Here is a 6429-nt window from a genome sequence, read left to right on the forward strand (position 1 = left end):
GATTCCATCTTGAGAAAGAGTTTGCTTAGTGTTGTGTCTAGGCATAAGGTTGATAGATTGATTGAAAGTTGCCACCTTTAGATTGAACCTTGATCACCTTATATCAATTATCCTTACCCATGAATCCATCCTTAGCATTTGATTGAGTTCTTGTACTTGTTTCTTGATTGGATTTGAGATCACCTTGTTTATATTTCTAGGATCTTAGCTTGTTGCAAATCCATCTTCTTGTTTGCTTAGATTAAGAAAGCTTGTGTATTCTTGGTGTATAAGTCTCTAGTTCTCTGTAGGTTCAACAATCTTGCTTAGCTTCGACGACTTCCACGAAAGTCGTCCATAAATTTATTCCGAGATTCTGGTCAAACCTTGCTTAGCTTGGACGACTTCCGTGTAAGTCGTCCGTTCCGTGTAAGTCGTCGGACGGACGACTTCCGTGTAAGTCGTCTAGAAAAAAATAATTTTTTTTTTGTTTTATTTTTCAATTGCAAAACTAACCTGAGACAACTTACATGGAAGTCGTCTAGGTATAATAAAATATTGATTTTTTAATTTTCTACTGGACGACTTCCATGTAAGTCGTCCAGGAAAAGTCAAATTTCTGACACAATCCGGTCAAATGCAAAACTAACCAATTTTCCCTTGACGACTTACATGGAAGTCGTCTCGATTTTTTTTTTAACAAACAAAGATGGACGACTTCCATGTAAGTCTTCTAGGTTAAAAATCAATTGCAAAACTAACCTAAATGGATGACTTCCTAGAAGTCTACCAGACGACCTTCGTGGAAGTCGTCTGCGTCAATGTTTAATAAACTTTCAATTTCTCTAAAACTATAAAGACTTTTAAATTTTTTTTTGTTAACTCATGTATATTAGTCAATATTGGGGCTAGTGAATAAAATTTATAACTTAATTGGTGATATTTATAAGGTTACCAATATTCATGCTTAGTAAAGTTTCTAGCTAATTGAGAAGACTTCTACGTTAGTTTTTGTAAATTTGTTAAGTAATTTTAAGATATGTTTATTTAATTTTCAAAAGTGTTAAGTAACTTCAAGAATATCAAATAACATGGTTTAATGTGTATTCTCAGATCATCAGATATATTTTTTACTTGTGTATCTAATGAAAGTGTTCTAGCTTTGAACTTATGTAATGTTTTATCTTTTGTGAATTTGACTAAGTTTTCTTGAGAATTTTTCTCCCTTAAATGTAATAAATTTGATTAATTGTTTATGTTATTGTGTTTTGCTATTGAAGTTGTATCATTAACTTCAATTATGTCAAGTAATTTTGGCAAGATAATGTCGTGAAAAATGAACATATTTACCAAACTTTTTCGTCAATATCTCTTCAAATTTACAAAAAAAGTCATAACTAAAGGTGTACACATGCAAATCACAAAACATATCACAAACAAAACTATTATAGATCATTCATCTTACTCTACAAAGACAAACTTAGACTCCACTTGATATTGAAGAAGAACCCGTCAGAAGACTTCCTGGAAGACTTCTTTGAAGTCGTCTGGAAGACTTCTTTGAAGTCGTCTGGACTTCTAGCACATTATATTTTAGAAGACTTCCGAGAAGACTTCCCATCAGTCTTCCAAAGTCTGATCCAGATCTGAAAAACATGTATATCAAACTCAGATCTGTAAAACCTGCATATCATATCAAAAAACGTTCAAATGGCTTAAAACAGAGAAAATGAGTGGAAAATTAGATAGACATATTTTTATAGAACACACAAAGTACATATCCAAGTGGAAGATGAGAACCATCTGATTAAAACCTGCAACAAAAAGATAGATTAGTGAGAAAGACATGAGACAAAAATGAAAAATTCATATAAAGTTTAGTGTTTTCAAGTCAAAGAGATTAGAGTGGGTTTGAAGAGTTTTAGTTTTGAAAAAAAGTATGAATTTTATGCAACAGGAGGTTACCAAATGAAGAAAAATCAACATAAGAATTTACCAAAACGCTCAGATCTATTATGAAAGGGAGACATCGGAGAAGGCTACGTCAGAAGACTTCCTGGAAATCGTCTGGAAGTCTTCTAGCCCAGAAGTCTTCCAGATCTGAAAAACCTGCATATCCAAATCCAAATTTGAAAAACTTGCATCTCCAAAAACGTTCAAACGGCTTAAAAACAAAGAAAATGAGTGGAATATTAGATATATATACTTTTATAGAACACACAAAAATACATATCTAAAATTATTAAATCTACCTTTAAATGAGTGGAAGATAAGAACCATGGGATGAAAAACCTGCAAAACAAGATAAACTAGTGAGAAAGACATGAGACAAAAACAATAAATTGATATAAAGTTTGGTGTTTATAAGTTCAAAGAGATTAGAGAGAGGTTTGAGAGTTTTAGAATTAGGAACATACCATTTTTGTTGCAGGCATTTGAGAGGAGGAGAGAGAATGTGTAAATGTTTTTTTTATATATGAAGACAAAAATTCTAATAATGTTACATATTTTCGATCAGAAGACTTACTAGACGACTTACTTGTAAGTCGCCGAGAAGACTTCAATATTTTTAGCGGAAAACTAAAATATTTTTAGCGGAAAACTAAAATATTTATAGCGGGAGTTAGGAGACTTCCCAGACGACTTACATATTAGTCGTCTAGAACCTAAACATAACCCCTAAACTAAATTAACTAACTAAACACTTCATAAAATCAAATTAAATTTAAAAAGTGTTTGCTATACACAGAAATAATCACATGTAGATAAAAAAATTAATTTTTCAAAAAAACATTTAAGTTTTCCAAAATCTAACTCTAAGAATACATACAATACTACAACATATGTTGTCAAACCCTAGACCAAAGAATATCATGATTCACTACTTTCACTCATCTATGTTGAAAACAATTCAATTTTATTATATCTTAATTTATATCACTTAAAACTGTTTATAATTACATGATTTTAATTTTTCGCTTATCAAAATATTTTTTACAAAATTTATAAATTATTTTTAAGATCAACTATACCAGACGACTTCCGTGGACGTCTTCTAGAAGACTTAACATAATCTCAGAAGACTCAGAAGACTTAGCGGGGATATATTCGTAAAAATGAGTTCTGTTTTTTTGTTTGGTCACAAGGGGCTGGCTGTAATTTCACAATGTTTTTGAGTTACTTTTACATTTGATTCAAGTTTGGGTATACTTTTGCAATCAAAATCAAGTTTTGAGTCATATTTGGTAGCCCTGGGACGGATCGGGTATCCGGGCAATTTTAAGGTATCCGGATCCGGATCCTTATCCGGCGGATCCATAATTTTACTATCCTTATCCAGATCCAAGGTTCTCGGATATCTGAGTGTCGGATATCCTTCTAAAAATTGTAATATCCGGCGGATATCCGGATTCGGATTTGAATCCTTAAAATAAAAAATAATATATATATATAGTGTTTTTAATTATTTCTATGCATAATATTACAAAATTTATATAAAATTCACATATACTATTATAAAAATGAAAATATATTAAATAAAGTTAGTTTTTAGGGTCAATGAACTCAGTATACAAATTCTGAGGAGAAATTAGGTGATCGTGCATTTTTTTTATTAATTTGCGAACCGTGTATTAGATAGGTGTACAATGACTTTTTTGTCCATTCTTTGTCACTGTTCGACTACGTAGCGTTAGGGGCCAGTCAGTTGGGCAGATTTTGTATCAGTCAAGTTGGGAGGAAGATATTTGGTTGATGTCAGTTTTTTTGCATGTTAAAGTTTTGAATGTATGGATATAAATGGTACGTGTGAGAGTTAATAGTAATAAGATAAGTGTCATTCATTATTACACATAAGAGGCATTCATATCAGTATATCACTATAGAAATGAATAGTAGATGTTAATTTGATATGATATGGTGGATTGTTTTATGATAGCGAGTAAATATGAATTAATGAGATTACTTGTCAAACATAATTATAGTGAGAACAAATTTATTGATTAAAGACAACATTTAAAAGACTCAACGGAACAAGGATTCAAAATAAAGATTTAGCTGAAAGAATAGGAGAAATTGAAAGATCTAGTTTATAAGCATGTAGATTATAATAGCTATTACAATTATGAACCCAACCCAGAAAAATATTTTAAGAAACATGTTAGTTAGCCGGTTTAGACCTTGTATATCCTTAAATTATTAGGCAAATATACAAGTGTAAGCAAAAAATTAGTAGACAATAAGTTGAAACTATCCATAGTAAATTCTCTGACCACTGTAATTGGTCATTTGTAACTGGATATTACATAGATATCCAGATCAATTTTATAATAACCAGTAATATCATTTATTAAAAAAGATTTAAATTTTGGCTCACTCCAAATAGAACTGGTAATAATTATATTATTTCGGATTAAAAATACATTGAGAAGGATACGAACTTTGATAATCGGATAATATATATATAATCCGGATTATGAAAGTAATAGCCAGAAAATGATTTGTGTATCTGTAATATAAATGCGTATTATATACATCATGAGTTTGGAACAAAGTATTGTAAGAGATATGAAATAATATGTACATATGAATTTTAACCAGATATTACATAATTAAACCAGATAAAACTTGCTATATCCCACAAAGGTATTTGTTATTCTTGAAATGTCGGAAATAAAACCGTTTTTTAGATGAATAATAACTTAGTATGGATTTGCAGATTTGTGGACTTTAAGAGCTTTATTATAGAAACGACAGTCTTTTGTACACTATTAATAACCACTATGAACGAAACTAGCTTCTCATAGGTTGAATCTTACAAATTAAAACCTATCAGTGTGTCCTCTCTAAGGCAGTGAGAGATATGTAAGAAGACATGCCAACCAAGAGAAAATCATACATTGACAGACAAGATCACAAAGCATCAAAACATCGTGCTTGGGCTATTAAATCAGATATACCCCATAAAAATCAAAGTATACAATGGAGATGGAAATTCCGAACAACGAGAACCTTTTTTTATTCGAAAAAAAAGAAAAAAAAATAGAAAATCAAAGCATTGTGAGGCTCTTAAAGCCGAGGAACACGAAGAGGAGATCCATCAATACTCTCAACTTATATGTTGCCTTCGCCCCCAAAACAAAGAAGAAGGGCACAACTTTATTCCTCGCCAATTTAGCTACTTATGACTCTGCTTAGGGCGACACCGGCTCCTCAGATGAACATGCTCACCCAGGCTGATCTCATATCCCTCCACACCGGTTAACGTTAGCGCTCCGCTGACGATCTCGAAAAATATAAGTGATTTCCTTAGCTATGGATATAGAAGATATGGCTCGAAAATGGTGAAAAGAGGTGATGGGCTCAAGGTAGACATGGAATCTGACAAGGATACGGTCTGTCACGTGAAGCTTTGGAGATTCGTTTCTAGCAACTGCAGCAATAGATTGATTCGAAAGAAATGAGAATTTCAGATCTTTGTTTAGAAACCAGGATAACAAATACAATGGCAGATCTAATTCAGACAGTTAGGGATGAGAAAATAGGAGAGAGAGAGAGAGCCAACAGAGCACCACATCCTCCGAACAGGGGTTCTGGCCTAATATTTGGTAAATCCCGCTAGTAATATAATATTGTTATAAATCAATGTTAACTAAAATCATTTATATACTAAAGCGCAAGTCGCTTGGCGAATCAAATTTTGACACATTTTTAAGTGATCAATTAAAAATCTACACTCGATCATATTTTTTTAGCAACCGTAAAAGTCTAAAGCCTTAAATTTCTCATATCACTAACACTTTCAGATTTTTCAAAAAATCATGTCAACTATAACTTCCAATCACGTCACATGTTCTGATAGTTTCTATCTCTTAGCTTCCAAGCAATCTTCTTTTTGTCACTGAAAATTCCATTAAAATGATAGAAAAGCACTACAGAGGTTGATCCTCATACAGAGGCTCAACAAAAACCCCGACAAAAAAAAATATAACGGTGCAAATATAGAGTTAAAGTATAATTTTTTTGTGCCAGTACCAGTAGGTAACAGCAACATCAAACCCTCATCAGATCTTTCACGGAGTTTAGACACCAAGTAGAGGTCAGATCACACTCCAAAGGTGCATAGGATTTATTCTCCTTCTCTTTTTTTTACTTTCTATCGTTTATTTCTTTATTTTCAATGTAGCAAAAAAAAATCAATACGGCCTTTATTCAGATTTGTTTTCTTTCCTTCTCAAATTAACATTCTCTAATTCTTTTAATTCTCTTTGCATGAGTTGGAAAAAAAATTCTCTTTGCATGATTCAAGTTGAAGATGGTTATATTTCTACAGCAAATCTTCAAAAGAATTCAGAGTTTTGTCTGCATCCTGGTAACAGTAAGTATATCTGAATCTGATATGAATCGAGTACTTACGTTAGTTACGGTTTGAAAAGTTTTCAAATATAGTTT

This window comes from Brassica oleracea, chromosome C8, assembly GCF_000695525.1.
Source record: "Brassica oleracea var. oleracea cultivar TO1000 chromosome C8, BOL, whole genome shotgun sequence".
In the NCBI taxonomy this organism is placed as follows: Eukaryota; Viridiplantae; Streptophyta; class Magnoliopsida; order Brassicales; family Brassicaceae; genus Brassica; species Brassica oleracea.